Below are 17,780 nucleotides of genomic sequence, written 5' to 3'. Positions count from 1 at the left end.
GTGGAAGATTGCAGGAAGATATCAATGGACTGGTCAGGTGGGCAGAAAAGTGACAAATGGAATTCAATCCAGAGAAGCATTTGGGGAGGGCAAACAGGGCAAGGGAGTACACAATCAATGGGAGGATACTGAAAGGTGTAGAGGAACAAAGGGATCTTGGAGTGCATGTTCACAGATCCCTAAAGGTAGCTGGACAGGTAGATAAGGTGATTACAAAGGCAAAAAGGATACTTTCCTTTATTAGTCGAGGCATAGAATATAAGAGCAGGGAGGTTATGCTAGAACTTATAAAACATCGCTTGGGCCACAACTTGATACTACGTACAGTTCTGGTCACATTATCGGAAAGATGTGATTGCACTAGAGAGGGTACAAAGGAGATTTACGAGGATGTTGCCAGTATGGAGAATTTTAGCGATGATGACAGATTGGATAGGCTCTGGTTGTTTCCTTTGGAACAAAGGAGGCTGAGGGGGAGATGTAATTGAGGTATATAAAATTATGATGGGACTGGATAGAGTGGATAGGAAGGACATATTTCCCTTAGCAGAGGGATCAGTGACCAGGAGGCATAGATTTAAAGTAATTGTTAGAAGGATTAGAGGGCAGCTGAGGAGAAATTCTTTCACCCAGAAGGAGGTGGGGCTCCGGAACTCACTGCCTGAAAGGGTGGGAGAGGCAGAAACCCTCAACTCATTTAAAAAGTACTTGGATGTGCACTTGAAGTGCCGTGACCTACAGGGCAATGGTCCAAGTGCTAGAAAGTGGGATTAAGCTGGATAGCTCTTTTTGGCCGGCATGGACACGATGGGCTGAATGGCCTTCTTCTGTGCTCTAACTTTCTATGATTCTATGATTTTGTGGTTATAGGTACAATAGTTACTACTTTCATTTATACTCTCAGGCTTATGGAACACATTTTTTCTGTGCATTAGAGATAGTTCACAGTTCACATGCCACACAAGCATTATAGGCCAGTAATTTTGTGTGTTAGTGCTAGTGCTTCAATTTTTCTTCTCCCTCTCTCTTGAAATGACTCGTGTGTTAATATTTGTTGCCTATGCAAGGATCTGGCATTTAAGTTTTTATTCGTTCATGGGATGTGGGCGTCGCTGGCAAGGCCGGCATTTATTGCCCATCCCTAATTGCCCTTGAGAAGATGGTGGTGAGCTGCCTTCTTGAACCGCTGCAGTCCGTGTGGTGAAGGTTCTCCCACAGTGCTGTTAGGAAGGGAGTTCCAGGATTTTGACCCAGCGACGATGAATGAACGGCGATATATTTCCAAGTTGGGATGGTGTGTGACTTGGAGGGGAACGTGCAGGTGGTGGTGTTCCCATGTACCTGCTGCTCTTGACCTTCTAGGTGGTAGAGGTCGCGGGTTTGGAAGTTGCTGTCGAAGAAGCCTTGGCGAGTTGCTGCAGTGCATCCTGTGGATGGTACACACTGCAGCCACTGTGCGCCGGTGGTGAAGGGAGTGAATGTTTAGGGTGGTGGATGAGGTGCCAATCAAGCGGGCTGCTTTGTCCTGGATGGTGTCGAGCTTCTTGAGTGTTGTTGGAGCTGCACTCATCCAGGCAAGTGGAGAGTATTCCATCACACTCCTGACTTGTGCCTTGTAGATGGTGGAACGGCTTTGGAGAGTCAGGAGGTGAGTCACTCGCCGCAGAATACCCAGCCTCTGACCTGCTCTTGTAGCCACAGTATTTATATGGCTGGTCCAGTTATGTTTCTGGTCAATGGTGACCCCCAGGATGTTGATGGTGGGAGATTCGGCGATGGTAATGCTGTTGAATGTCAAGGGGAGATGGTTTGACACTCTCTTGTTGGAGATGGCCATTGCCTGGCACTTGTCTGGCGCGAATGTTACTTGCCACTTATCAGCCCAAGCCTGGATGTTGTCCAGGTCTTGTTGCATTCGGGCTCGGACTGCTTCATTATCTGAGGGGTTGCGAATGAAACTGAACACTGTGCAATCATCAGCGAACATCCCCATTTCTGACCTTATGATGGAGGGAAGGTCATTGATGAAGCAGCTGAAGATGGTTGGGCCTGGGACACTGCCCTGAGGAACTCCTGCAGCAATGTCCTGGGGCTGAGATGATTGGCCTCCAACAACCACGACCATCTTTGTGCTTGGTATGACTCCAGCCACTGGAGAGTTTTCCCCTTGATTCCCATTGACTTCAATTTTACTAGGGCTCCTTGGTGCCACACTCGGTCAAATGCTGCCTTGATGTCAAGGGCAGTCACTCTCACCTCACCTCTGGAATTCAGTTCTTTTGTCCATGTTCGGACCAAGGCTGTAATGAGGTCTGGAGCCGAGTGGTCCTAGTGGAATCCAAACTGAGCATCGGTGAGCAGGTTATTGGTGAGTAAGTGCCGCTTGATAGCACTGTCGACAACACCTTCCATCACTTTACTGATGATGGAGAGTAGACTGATGGGGCGGTAATTGGCCGGATTGGATTTGTCCTGCTTTTTGTGGACGGGACGTACCTGGGCAATTTTCCACATTGTCGGGTAGATGCCAGTGTTGTAGCTGTACTGGAACAGCTTGGCTAGAGGCGCAGCAAGTTCTGGAGCACAAGTCTTCAGCACTACAGCCGGGACGTTGTCAGGGCCCATAGCCTTTGCTGTATCCAGTGCACTCAGCCGTTTCTTGATATCACGTGGAGTGAATCGAATTGGCTGAAGACTGGCTTCTGTGATGGTTGTGATATCGGGAGGAGGCCGAGATGGATCATTCACTCGGCACTTCTGGCTGAAGATGGTTGCAAACGCTTCAGCCTTGTTTTTTGCACTCACGTGCTGGACTCCGCCATCATTGAGGATGGGGATGTTTACAGAGCCTCCTCCTCCCGTTAGTTGTTTAATTGTCCACCACCATTCACGACTGGATGTGGCAGGACTGCAGAGCTTTGATCTGATCCGTTGGTTGTGGAATCACTTAGCCCTGTCTATGGCATGTTGCTTCTGCTGTTTAGCATGCATGTAGTCCTGGGTTGTAGCTTCACCAGGTTGGCACCTCATTTTTAGGTACGCCTGATGCTGCTCCTGGCATGCTCTTCTACACTCCTCATTGAACCAGGGTTGATCCCCTGGCTTGTTGGTAATGGTAGAGTGAGGAATATGCCGGGCCATGAGGTTAAAAATTGTGCTGGAATACAATTCTGCTGCTGCTGATTGCCCACAGCGCCTCATGGATGCCCAGTTTTGAGCTGCTAGATCTGTTCTGAATCTATCCCATTTAGCACAGTGGTAGTGCCATACAACACGTTGGATGGTGTCCTCAGTACGAAGACGGGACTTCATCTCCATGAGGACTGTGCGGTGGTCACTCCTACCAATACTGTCATGGACATATGCATTTGCGACAGGTAGATTGGTGAGGACGAGGTCAAGTAAGTTTTTTCCTCGTTTTGGTTCGCTCACCACCTGCCGCAGGCCCAGCCTCACAGCTATGTCCTTTAGAACTCGGCCAGCTCGGTCAGTAGTGGTGCTACCGAGCCACTCTTGGTGATGGACATTGAAGTCCCCCACCCAGAGTACATTCTGTGCCCTTGCTTCCCTCAGTGCTTCCTCCAAGTGGTGTTCAACATGGAGGAGGACTGATTCATCAGCTGAGGGAGGACGGTAGGTGGTAATCAGCAGGAGGTTTCCTTGCCCATGTTTGACCTGATGCCATGAGATTTCATGGGGTCCAGAGACAATGTTGAGGACTCCCAGGGCCACTCCCTCCTGACTGTATATCACTGTACCGCCACCTCTGGTGGGTCTGTCCTGCCGGTGGGACAGAACATACCCAGGGATGGTGATGGAAGAATCTGGGACATTGGCTGAAAGGTATGATTCTGTGAGTATGGCTATGTCAGGCTGTTGCTTGACTAGTCTGTGGGACAGCTCTCCCAATTTTGGCACAAGTCCCCAGATGTTAGTGAGGAGGACTTTGCAGGGTCGACTGGACTTGGTTTGTCTTTGTCGTGTCCGGTGTCTAGTGGTCCGATGTCGGGTGGTCCGTCCGGTTTTATTCTTATTGTGACTTTTTTTAGCGAGATTTTACAACTGAGTGGCTTGCTAGGCCATTTCAGAGGGCAATTAAGATTCATCCACATTGCTGTGGGTCTGGAGTCACATGTAGGCCAGACCGGGTTAGGACGGCAGGCTTCCTTCCCTAAAGGACATTAGTGAACCTGCATGTTAACTTTCCGTGTTTTGTGTACAAGGACACCCAAATCCATCTGAACACCAACATTTAATAGTTTCTCACCATTTAAAAAATATTCCGTTTTTCTATTTTTCCTACCAAAGTGAATAACCTCACATTTCCCCACTTTACACTCCATCTGCCACCTTCTTGCCCACTCACTTCACCTGTCGATATCCCTTTGCAGTCTCTTTGCATCCTCCTCACAGCTTACTTTCCCACCTAGCTTTGTATCGTCAGCAAACTTAAATGCATTACACTTGGTCCCTTCATCTAAGTCATTAATATAGATTGTAAATAGCTGAGGCCCAAGCACCAATCCCAGCAGCTTAGGCTGGGTGGTGACGGGCAATCTTACAGAGGTGGAAGTACACGTCTTGGTGATATTTCACTGAACTGTACCCTGCAATTTAGCAAAGGGATAATTTTACAAAATCACACTTCTTCATAGCATGAATTTGGGCATGTGGCCCCCATGGTTTTCTATCCATTCATTTTAAAATCATGTGGAGTGCACACCCATATTCCTGACATTCCAAGGCGCTTCACAGGAGCATTATAAAACAAAGTTTGACACTGAGCCACATAAGGAGATATTAGGACAGGTGACTAAAAGCTTAGTCAAAGAGGTAGGTTTTAAGGGGTGTCTTAAAGAAGGAGAGAGAGGTGGAGAGGTTTAAGGAGGGAATTCCAGAGCTTAGGATCTAGGCAGCTGAAGGCATGGCCGCCAGTGGTGGAGCGATTAAAATTGGGGATGTGCAAGAGGCCAGGAATGGAGGAGCGCAGAGATCTCGGAGGGCTGTAGGACTGTAGGGCTGGGGCAAATTACAGAAATAGGGAGGGGTGAGGCCATGGAGGGATTTGAAAACATGGATGAGAATTTTAAAATTGAGGCTTTATCAGACCGGTAGCCAATGTAGGTCAGCGAGCACAGGGATGATTGATGAACGGAACCTGGTGCGAGTTAGGATACGGAACCTGGTGCGAGTTAGGATACGGACAGCAGAGTTTTTAATGAGCTCAAGTTTATGGGGTGCGGAAGATGGGAGGCCGGCCAGGAGAGTATTGGAATAGTCAAGTCTAGAGGTATTAAAGACATGGATGAGGGTTTCAGCAGCAGATGATCTGAGGCAGGGGCGAAGACGGGTGATCTTACAGAGGTGGAAGTATACGGTCTTGATGATATTTCACTGAACTGTACACCTGTAATTAAGCTAAGGGATAATTTTGCAAAATCACACTCCTTCATAGCATGAATTTGGGCATGTGGCCCCCATGATTTTCTGTCCATTCATTTTAAAATCACATGGAGTGCACACTCATATTCTTGATATGCAGTTCTGGTGGATGCCTGAATTACTGATCTGCATTCTCAGTGAACGGGGTTTTGTAAAATGACCCCATATATCGGTATTTAGCATTTTTACAAAATCTATACAGATTTTCATGCCATGCCTTCATAGTATGTAGGTGGACTGTAAAGGCACTTTGCAGTGATTCACACATCTTTCTTTTGGGACAACCTGGATACATTCATTGTTTAAAGTATTTTTCTCTAAGCAAATGTAATATCACACATATGCCACATGGCAGTGATATTGGCACATACTGACAAATTCATCATAGAAAAAATAGCTTTTTAGAAATGATAATCATACAAAATTAAAAATCAGACTGCTTTAAAGTAGCATTTCAAAATTCAACAGACAATGTTGATATAATGCTTAAAAGAATTTTATAAGATCTTCAAGAGGTGAAATTGGACCTTGTTGCGCTTGTTTTCCAGTGAAAAATGGGAGCAGAGAGGTCCAATTTAGGGGACCAACCTCCCGCCCCCTCAACAGCGTTGGAAACAAGTCCGGCTCCGTGTTGGTACCGGCGCTGTACAGGCGTTGCTGGCTGCTGCCTAAAACAGGCGTTAGGCCCCTTGAATATGTTAATAAGGGACCTAATACCTTTTTAAGACACAAACTGGATATTGGTTTACCCTGAACGCACCAGGTTTCGGGTCTGCTGTGCTCAGGCTTACCAAGTCTGTGTGCATCCTAATCAGCAGTCCTTAAAGAGACCACTGGAGGCCGCCAACAAAATGGTAAGTTTTAAAAAAATATTTACCTGAATGTTGAGCCATGAGGAGCAAAAGTGCTCCTCCTAGCTCCACATTCAAACTGCGGGCCACTGCCGGCTACCGCTCGCTCCCCACATCTCAATTGCCTCCTCCACCCCCCTCCTCCCCCAGCACTGCACTCACCTGAGGTCCATAGTCACCTTTTCAGCTGGTCGAATTCCCTTCCCCCTTCCCCCTGGCCTCTGGTGCCATGACTGGTGCCTCATTGGTACTATACTAATGAGGCCAGTGAGCCAATTCATCATAGGTGCAGCATATGCGCTGAAACAAATTATGCCCCAATTTGGGCCCGATCCAATTACTAGGCCTACACCTTCAAGAGAAATTTTAAGAAGCATAAGCCTGGAATTTCCTTGGGGATTCTCCTGATCAGCCTCTGTAACTTCGGTGGAAGATCACCAGAAGCCCTGTTCACACTGCGTAGACGCTGTTTATGAGAAATCTCGAGGAAATTCCCAGTGATAGAGCTTTAGCAAGTATACAGCAAAAGACATTTGAGGGGTAAAATTCTGATTTTGTGCTCCTGGCTGGGAGCCATGCATGCTGAGAGCATCTATCTGAAATTCAGGCATATGCTTCAGATGAAAATCATGTGCAGCGCTTACTAGAATTTCTGATATGTGTTTTTGGCAGGTGAGGCTTCCTGCCAGGAGCGTGAAGTTGGTCAGAAAATTATGTGCAGCACGCACTGGTATTTCAAATACGCCCTATTGGTGGGCGAGGCTCCCTGCCAGAGCGTGAAGTTTGAAAATGACCCCTTTATGGTATACTACAGTTGTCAGAGCTAAATGGAAATGAATGGTTACAGGCATTTGTATTCAGACTAAGAGTTTGTCAATTTGATAAGGGACTTTGAAGGGGAGCACTATTGTGATATCCTGCATAACCTCTAACTTTTATAAAGAGAGATCTGTAAATGTATTGCTGTCTCTCAGTTTCCTCTTGTAACCATGTTGAACTTCTGGTTAGAGACATGAATTGGGAAAGTGCCTTCCTATTTCATGCTTTTACTGGAACAGATTTTACAATGTTACAAAGCAGCTGTTTGCAACCTGTCTCAGTTCTAAATGTGTACAATGCAGTTTCAATAGTACACCGAGGGACGTCAGTGTTACATTTAAGGATTATGGAGCTATTCGTTAAAATATACTTCCACTTTAATGTACCCAACATTCCAGTTATCTTATGTAGAGATTTTTATGGCTGATCTTTTAAGGCTATTAGTCAGTATCTTGTTAAAAAAATACAATCTGATGTTTGCCACGGTGACATAACAGATGGAAGATGAATACACACAACCACACACTGTTGCAAATCTCTGCCACACCACTGTGGGAAGTTGCAGAACAAAATCTTACCCTATGAGAATGTGTACTGTTTTATTCTGAAATGGCAGTGTGCTGAAATGATAAAGAAGATAGATTTTTTTTCTATGGAAATGAATAAACTCACTGGGGCTAATTTTATGAAATTGCACTCCCAACATGGAGCCTCAACCGCCAGAGTGTATATCAGGAATCTGGGCATGATTTTTCATCCATTAATTTTCTGATAACTCACTTCTGTTTTAATAGAAGGGATGTTTACCAAGTTATATTAACCATGTTTAATTTTTACTTGCATGTAATTTTCTTCATTATTGTAACTAACTATATTGGCTTATTACTCACATATCATTTTGGTAGAACTTTACATGCCACATTTTCCAAGACAATTCAATAAACTCTCTCCAGGGTGCACTTTTTCTTAAAAGCTGTTTTCATGAAAAGGTGTTTGGTCAGTCTGTTTTCATTTGTTTACAACAAACACAAATGATGATATAAAAGTTGATTCGAAATACATAATTGGATCTCTTGTATGTGATGACATTTTAACAAAAATGATGCGTGGTTCTTTTGGCTCTTCTCCCCACCGGACTGAAAATGTCTACAAAATACTTTTTGGTGAAGATTGTACCATTTAAAGGTCAAGACTTGGCACAGCACGTTCTCCCTGGGGAAAAGACATGGGGCAACAATTCAGGGTGACTGCCAGATGCAAAGTTATTTTGAAACATTCAGGCATATAAACAGTTTTAGTGATTCAATAAAGATTTATTTAATGCAGTGAATTTATTTCTGATATTACTTGTTCAGCATTACTAATACAGATTGTTAAATATTAACCTCCCCGATTTTCACCTCCTGATTTCAATAGGATGTAAAATTGGGCATGTTATACAATGGTCAGATTACACACTCTGCCAGATTACTACCCAGGCGGTGCAGATGAAAATTGCCCCCTACTAATTTTGTACTATTGTTTTAATGCATGCAATTGATTAGAATAGAGGAGGAGAGAACTTTATTTTTAATCCCTGCATTAAAGCAATAGTGCAAAATCATTGCATTAATAATAGTGCATTTATTTATCCATTGGCCCAGAAAACCCACAAGCCAGTGATCCTAACAATTACACTGATTGCACTCGCTCATTGAAACATATAAAATTCTCTCATTGAAACACATAAAATTCTGACCGGGCTAGACAGATTGGATGCAGGGAGGATGTTTCCCCTGGCTGGGGGGTCCAGAACGAGGGGTCACAGTCTCAGGATATGGGGTAGGACATTTAGGGTTGAGATGAGGAGAAATTTCTTCACTCAGAGGGTGGTGAACCTGTGGAATTCTCCACCACAGAAGGCTGTGGAAGCCAAGTCACTGAATGTATTTAAGATGGAGCTAGATAGATTTTTAGTCACAAAAGGCATTAAGGGGTATGGGGAGAGAGCAGGAATATGGTATTGAGATAGAGGATCAGCCATGATCATATTGAATGGTAGAGTAGGCTCGAAGGGCCAAATGGCCTACTCCTGCTCTTTTTTTCTATGTTTCTATGTTTACTACTGATCCTGGCAGGGGATTGGTCACGTAATTTATATGTCTCAGGCAGGTTTCCACACTAGGGGGGGGTGCATTTATGCCACCTGCCTTGTGCAGCAGACTGCAAATTGTGGCCAACATTAGGCCAGCATCCTGTGTACCTAAGGATTTTTCGCCCCATTGTATCATGTGTGGTATTCCACAGTGCTTCTACATTGTGTTTGTGGTTAGCTTTTGGTGTGTGGCACTTCACTTTTACTTTTTTAAGTAATTCCTTTGTGGGAGAAGGAAATGTGCTGGCTAGTTGCAGACAGCTGCAGGGATTCTGGTGGCCCTGGACCTCCTTGTGCTATACAATGCAATGGCCTTGCATGTGAATCAGCCATGCTCAATGCTGTTGTGACTGGCTGGTTCTGTCTGCTTTCTGGCATATCTAATATCACTTGCTTGATAGGCCAGATGTGGCATTAACTTGAGAGATAGCCACCTGATCTGTTTCTACTATAGTCATGTCTCTGTTGCTGGTCACTCCCTCAGCACATGCATCCTTCTGCTAGCAGAACTTGGTGAATCCCTATCGTGAGGTTGTCTCTGTGTGATCTACCAGCAAGTTGAAGCTGGCCAATAAAGTATCTTTAAAATTCGAGCCCAAGACTTCAATAGCAGCAGTGTGAGCATTCCTGAGAGATATCCCACAATGCCTATGTTCTGCACTACTGAGGCTGTGCAATGGATGCACTTTATGGCAAACTGGGATGCAGACACCTGTTCATCTGCAGATCTGAATAGTGCAGTCCTCCACACTCTTCAGCACAAGTGATTTATTAACATCAGGATTGCCCAAGCCACAGCCTGGGGCCCACACTTAGTCCCTGGCCCCCGGTAATCTGGCCCTTGAATGCCAGAAAATTAACTTCTATTTGCACTTATATTTCTAATCAGTTTGTCCTGATTGAAGTTCATGAGCCTTGAGAGTTCCAAAGCATTGTTGCCTCATTGACATTTAAATCCTAATTCAAAGCACCAAGATCTGTTAGTATCAACAACTTGAGGTATATGCAAATTAATGGGAACATGGAGTTAACTTTACATGTGACCCCTGAGGCTCCATGGCATGTATCTACATGGCCCACAAAGACAAAAATGTTTGGTTATCCCTGATGTAGATGAACCTGCTCAGACAACAATCTCCATTTGTAAGTAGGCCCTGTGAGGTCTAAATCCTATGGCAATGCAGTGGAGGCAGGAACCATGCTGGATTTCGGGGCATCAGAAACCACTACTATTGGCTCTTTCACACCTGTGCACTGTGACTCGCATCCAGAGCGTGTGTAACTGTGCTGGTGCTTTGTAGCAGTGGCAATAGTGTTACAGGATGCTGTGAAGTGCTGGCTTGCTTAGGGACTGTGGCAGTAGTCTCTTCTCCCATTACTAAGAAAGCAGAGAACAAAATGTCAAAATGCTGTGATAAAGAACCACATTTAAGCAATACTTTCATTGTTGATACCTTGATAATCCTGTCTTCCTACTTAGCAATTTCCAGCATTAAAGAGTTAAAATCTTGGAGGACTTTTTTGCACGTGTACTTGCGCCAAATGCTTGTCCTTGTATTGTATTGTAGGCTTATTTTAGTGGATTTCTTGATGCCTTTCCAACTCCTGCAGATCTTGAACATCCTTCTTACCACTTCCACCCACGCCTTCTTGGGTCAGGGAAGAGGCAGTGACCATCAGTTCCATATAGTGTGTCCCTCCACTTTCTTACCTCTTCCTAGAAGGTCTCCAGCAGTTGGTCAGTAAATCTGGCTTTCCTTACTCTACTGCATGTCACTCCTCAGTACTATTACTCAGTTAACATTTGCCCTGGTCTTCCCAATGCTATTCAATTGTTCAAACACCGCTTAATTGCAGTTCACAGCTAATTATTAGGACTATTGCTTCATTGGTTTCGCTGTGCAAGTATTAAAGCGCATTGTAGTGCACTACTGAAATCAGTAATATCATGCCTTGTCACCCTCAAAGACCCAAATTACACAAAGTTAAACTCTCAATACTAGACCAGTGGCAATTTATAATTTAAAATAGTTAAAATATTTGATGTCCTTTACCCAATATCCTAGAGAATTTTGAAGTCAGTGTGGCAGAGAATAAGTTAAAGTATCTTAAGAATAGCAAATGCTCAAGGCTAAATACCATACATTAAGGAGAAAAGGGACTGTCACATTTCAGGCATTTCTGACCATTTTTCCACAAAGAATTTGGGAGAAGAGTTACCTTTAAACATTGGGCTGGAAATTGCTCGTAAAATAATGGTGAGCCTAACCGTTATTTCAAGGCAAATCAAAAAGCAAGTTCCGGTGACCGCACATGCGCTGTCAAAAGCAGAAATCCGGACCTTGCTCTTCCTGATTCCATGCTGATCTGACAGCTTTGTGTTAGAGATATCGCTGGCTGGAATCAATGGACCAGCGTAAACTTGCTCTCCTGCCCAGCTGGAAAATAACTAATCACGGCAGAAAAAAGGTACGTTGAGTTATATCAGGTCTAAACTAACTTTTACGGTGCAGTAGGTATTAATGACTGCCAAACAACCTGTCTGGCACTGAAAATTAACTTTTTAAAATGTGGAGTCTCATTACTCCCAATTTTAAGAGTTTTTGGACATTTAAAATAATTAAAAATTTAATGTTTTATTTTTTACTTTTTCTTTCTTTTGTCCTAGTCATTTAATCTTACACTCACTTTATTTTGTTTTCTCTATCTGATTTTATAGTATGCTTACTAATGTTATCTGACACTTCCTGGTTCTTTGCGCAGTTTGTGAATGAACTTCACTTCCTGGTTCTCGCAGCGTGGCTTGCTTCAAGCTGATTGGTGGAGGGGACACGGCGATCCTTTCCTCCTCTCACCACTCAGAGAAGCTCGGGAACGACCGCTGCACTTCTTGCAGGTCTCAATTAAACCAAGTTGGCGCCCAGAAGCCCATGAAAAGTTTGTTAGTTACCTACCAGCGGCAGGCAACGTGTGTTCGCTGCTCAGCGCAATTTCCAGCTCTTTGTGTTAGAAAGCATGGTGTAATCACACAAGTTTTAAAAAAGGCACTGAGATGGTAGGTGGTTAAAATGCTAATACGTTAAACTTTGCTTGTTGTTTCCCCATTGACTGTAAATATTAAATAATTAATTAGCCAGCCTTGGCAATTGATAAACACCTCACACCCATCCTGTTGGGAAGCCTCTGGTCCCTTTTGGCTGTGAACAGAGGGGGATTCAAAAATAAACAGAAACAGAGACACAGGCAGGCAGTTGTTTTCTTTAAACAGAATTATCTGAAGACAGCCAGGTCCAGCAAAGGCTGTGAGAAAGTTAGAATGTATGGATACAGAAGAGTGCTTATAGGTTACTTTGTTTAAGTCAAGCAAGATGATGCACTGATATGGGAGATGTAGCATACTCATTATTTTGTATTGCAGCACAAAGACAAGTTGTACTGGTTAAATTAAGTGAAACTACTTTGTATGTTCTCTTGCTGTGTGTGAAGTAAAGCAACATTAATGGCCCAAAATTTGCTGAAGTGGGGGTATCTTGTGGAGCCACGTTAGTTAGACTTTTCCCCTCACCCTTCAGTGAAATTTTTTTTGCCCTGTACGTTGTTGGAAGTGCGAGCTGATAATGGTGCAATGGTGCATCAGGGACCTTAGTGAACGATGGGACCAACAGTCTATCTCCTTAACAAATGAGATTGAAGGATTGAGAAAGAACCAGAGGAACAATGAAGTAGGAGGGTGAATTAGAGTCATAAAAGTGGGTGAATGAGAAATAGAAAGGGAAAGAAAGATTGGATTAAGAGACAGACAGAAAGGAAAAGTAAGTAAAAAATTGCAATTTCAATTTTTTTAACTCTAACAACAATGTAGGAATGAGACACCACAGTTTCAATTGTTCCCTTTCTGGGCTGGAGAGGTTGATTGGCATTGCAGGCATATAAATCTCCTCATTAAAAAGGTATGTGTGTTGTTAAGTACTAGCCCTAACATTCTGCAGCAAGTTTAATGGGCAATTAATGTGCAAATGCAGCATCTTCATGAAACTCACGGGGAGGTTGAGGGCGAGCTGCAGGTAAATTACTTCCTTACCATATTTCAGTTACTGCGTAAGGAAATTTTTCACCAACACCCCACTCTTCCCTTTAATAGTGTTAATGTTTAGTTTAGGATGACAGCATCGGCAAACACAAACAAAAAGCAGTGCACTTAACAAGTTAAAACAGAACTAGCTATTATGAGGGTATAACAACTGCATTGATCACATAGAAGAAAGCTAGTTGACAAGAATAAATGAAGAATTTGTATTTTTGCACAGGATCTGTGTTTTTCTTTATTAAAATCTATATAATTCACAGATTGGAAGTGTTACCTTCCCACATTTACTATACTTGACTTGGATATATCAATAATCATAATGCCATTAAATTTTGATGGTTTATATTCATGGCGATTGAAAAGTACAATATCAGAGCACTGTTCAAACATATTTTACAGCACTTTTCAAAACAAAAGGTGACTGGTGCTGCCTGGTTTTGCACCTGTAAGTATAGGTTAAATTGGAATTTATTCAGTGTTGCAGTGAAGCTGGTGAGAAAGCCTGGTAATATTGTTGCACAGTTGACTATTTCTGTAGCTCCAATCCAACATTCTAGTTCAAGATCTTTCTTATTGAGTACACTCCTTAATGTGAGGGATGCTTTTTCTCTTTCTTTCTTTCTTTCTTTCTTTTGATGTTCTCTTTTTACTTTTACTGATTCCTCAAGAAGGTGAGACTCATTCTGAGATCCAATTTCACAGGTTTGAAGGCAGTTCAATAGATTAATTCCTGGGATGAGAGGATTGTCTTATGAGGATAGGTTGAGTAGAATGGGCCTATACTCTCTGGAGTTTAGAAGAATGAGAGGTGATCTCATTGAATCATATAAGATTATGAGGGGGCTTGACGGTAGATGCTGAGAGATTGTTTCCCCAGGCTGGCGAGTCTAAAACTCTGGGACATAATCGCAGGATACAGGGTTGGCCATTCAACACTGAGATGAGGAGGAATTTCTTCACGCAGAGGGTTGTGAATATTTGGAATTCTCTACCCCAGAGGGCTGTGGATGTCCAACCATTGAATATATTCAAGGCTGAGATGGCTAGATTTTTGGACTCTAGGGGAATCAAGGGATATGGGGATCGGGCAGTAAAGTGGAGATAAGGTCGAAGATCAGCCATGATCTGATTGAATGACGGAGCAACCTCGAGGGGCAGTATGGCCCACTTCTGCTTCTATTTCTTATGTTCTTATATGACTATCCCAATGATATCCTGGCCAATCTCTCACATTGCACCCTCCATAAACTTGAGCTCATCCAAAACTCTGCTGCCCGTATCCTAACTCGTACTAAGTGTGTGCTCGCTACCTACATTGGCTCCCAGTCCAGCAGCACCTCGATTTTAAAATTCTCATCCTTGTTTTCAAATCCCTCCATGGCCTCATCCCTCCCTATCTCTGTAACCTCCTCCAGCCCTACAATCCTCCGAGATCTCTACGCTGCTTCAATTCTCATCTCTTGCACATCCCTGCTTCTCATCACTCCATCATTGGTGGCCGTGCCTTCAGCTGCCTAGGCCCTAAGCTCTGGAATTCCCTCCCTAAACCTTTCTCCTCCTTTAAGATGCTCCATAAAACCTACCTCTACCTGTCGTATTATCTCCTATATAGCTCAGTGTCAAATTTTGTACAATAACACTCTCATGAAGCGCCTTAGGATGTTTTACTATGTTAAAAGTGTTATATAAATACAAGTTTTGTTTGTTGTTGTGCAGCACCACACAAGGCATCCTATTTATCCACTAAGCTATCAGTTCTTTACAGGGCTATGGGGAAAGGGCGGGGGAGTGGGACTAGCTGGATTGCTCTTGTATAGAGCTGGTGCAGACTCAATGGGCCGAATGGCCTCCTTCCATGCTGTAACCTTTCTACGATTCTATGATTCTTCTGATTCTTTTTAACTTCCATTTCTTTTGCCCATTTTGGCCTCCCTGTAACCAAGAAGGTAAGTGTGGGACTTTCCTGAGTCCACTACTGATGCCAAACTGAAAGTGGATTTACGAGACCCAGAATGACTCAGACATAATTTTCTCTTTCTCTTTCTGCTTAAGTAAAATGCTTTACTTTCATATAAAATGTAAAAGAAATGGAAAAGGTGCAGCATGAATTTACTAGGACATTACCAGAGATGAAGGATTCTAGTTATAAAGAGAAACTTGAGAAGTTAGGGATTGCTTCATTAGTGCTGATAAGCTTAAGTGGTGATTTAATAGCAATCTTCCAGATTAAGAAGGGTTATGATAAGATAAATAGTGATAGATTATTTCCATTGGTCAGCAAGATGGTAGTGAAAAGACACAAACTTAAGATAATCGCAAAAAGAATTAAAGAGAAATTGGAAAAAAAGAGGGATGTTAGAATGTTGAATTCTGTACCACAAATTACTGAAGAAGTCATTTTTTTAAAGGGAATTAGGTAGGTCCTTGAAGAAGAGAGATATAAAAGGCAATGGGGAGGAAGCAGGAGAGTGGGATTAGATTAGATATTCAGATTAGATATTCAGTCTCATCTTAAAGATTTTTGTATTCAAATTCCTTATTTGACAAATATATGTAATTTGTCTATCATATTCCAGGCTTACAACCTTTTCTCCTCTTGAGTTCATTACTTGTGGTTGGACCAAGTATGAAATCATCATAATATGGTAGTGTAGCCTAAGTGTCCTTATTTGAATTTAAGTATTCTCAAGCAACTACTACATGTATTTATATTGCGCCTTTAATATAGAAAAACGTCTCAAAGTGCTTCACAGGAGCGTGATGAGACACTAAGCCAAAGAAGGTGATGTTAGGACAGGTGACTAAAAGCTTGGTCAAAAAGGTAAACTTTAAGGAGGATCTTAATGGAGGATAAAGAGGTAGAGAGATGGAGAGGTTTATGAAGGGAATTCCAGAACTTGGGTCCTATACGGCTGAAGGCTCACTGCCAATGGTGTGGCCAATAGAGTGGGGGATGCAAAAGAGTCCAGAGTTGGAGGAATGCAGACTTCTTAGAGGGCTGTAGGACTGGAGAAGGTTACAGAGATGGGAAGAGGCAAGGCCATGGAGGGATTTGAACACAAGGATGAGAAATTTTAAATTGGTGGATCGGGAACCAATGTAGGCCAGTGAGCATTGGAGTAATGGGTGAGCATAACCTGGTGTACATTAGAATACAGGCAACAGAGTTTTAGATGATCTCAAGTTTATGGAGGTGGAAGATGGGAAGCTGGCCAGAAGAGCATTGGTATAGTTGATTCTGGAGGTAACAAAAGCATTGATGAGGCTTTTGCCAGCAGATGGACTGTGGTAGGGATAAAGATGGCCGATATTACTGAGGTGGTAGTAAGCGGTCTTTGTGATGGAGCAGTTATGTGGTCGGAAGCTCATCTCAAGGTCAAATTGGACGCCATGGTTGCTAACAGTCTGGTTCACCCTCAGACAGTGGCTAGGGAGAGGGATGGAATTGGTGGCTAGGGAACGGAGTTTGTGGTGGGGACTGAAGACAATGGCTTTGGTCTTCCTAATGTTTAATTGGAGGAAAGTCCCATCCAGAACTGGATGTCAGACAAGCAGTCTGACAATAGAGGTAGTGGAGGGGTCGAGTGACGTGGTGGTGAGGTAGAGCTGAGTGTCATCAGCATACATGTAGAACCTAATGTCATGTCTTCGGATGATGTCGCCATGGGGCAGCATCTAGATAAGGAAGAGGAGAGAGGCCAAGGATAAATCTTTGAGGGACACCTGAGGTAATGGTTTGAGGGCGAGAAGAGAAGACATTGCAGGAGATTCTCCGGAAATGACTGAATAGGTAAGAGTTGAACCAGGCAAGGGTAGTCCCACTCACCTGGACAATGGAGGAGAGACCTTGGAAGAGGATGGTGTGGTCAACCGTGTCAAAGGCTGCAGACAGATCTACAAGGATGAGGAGGGATAGTTAACCAGGTCATAGTCAGATAAGGCTGCAGGTCCTCTTTGGCCAGTTAGATTTCAGTGTTCAAATAAATAATAGAACTTTTAGTTTAAAGGGGCACTATAGTGTTGGGATAAGAATTCTAAGTACTTATCTCCATATAAAGCACTCTTTGCTTTATTACATACAGTATATTCCAAGTCCATATGATTTTTTAAAGAATTACATCTGGTGCATGCCTGATATGTACATCGGGCGTTGGATGAATGTGGTAAAGTATCTGACACGCATGCAGGGCATAAGGCATGCTGTCTAACTCCAATTTAACATTCTTTAAAATGCAACTAATCAAAAAACATTGAAGCACTCACAAACGCAGGTGGCGCACTACACTGCCTCTCAAAAAAAAACTTCCATTCACAAAACAGGAACCAATCACATTCCATAAAAATGAGGAAGCTCTGTCTTTCAGTGATGATTTTGCCCCTCGGAAACATGATTAGCATCAATGGTGATGGACTCAAGGTCCACGAGATGACAAAATAATCAGATCAC

The sequence above is a fragment of the Heptranchias perlo genome, chromosome 5 (assembly GCF_035084215.1).
Source record: "Heptranchias perlo isolate sHepPer1 chromosome 5, sHepPer1.hap1, whole genome shotgun sequence".
Lineage (NCBI taxonomy): Eukaryota > Metazoa > Chordata > Chondrichthyes > Hexanchiformes > Hexanchidae > Heptranchias > Heptranchias perlo.
This window is presented reverse-complemented; position numbering follows the sequence as displayed.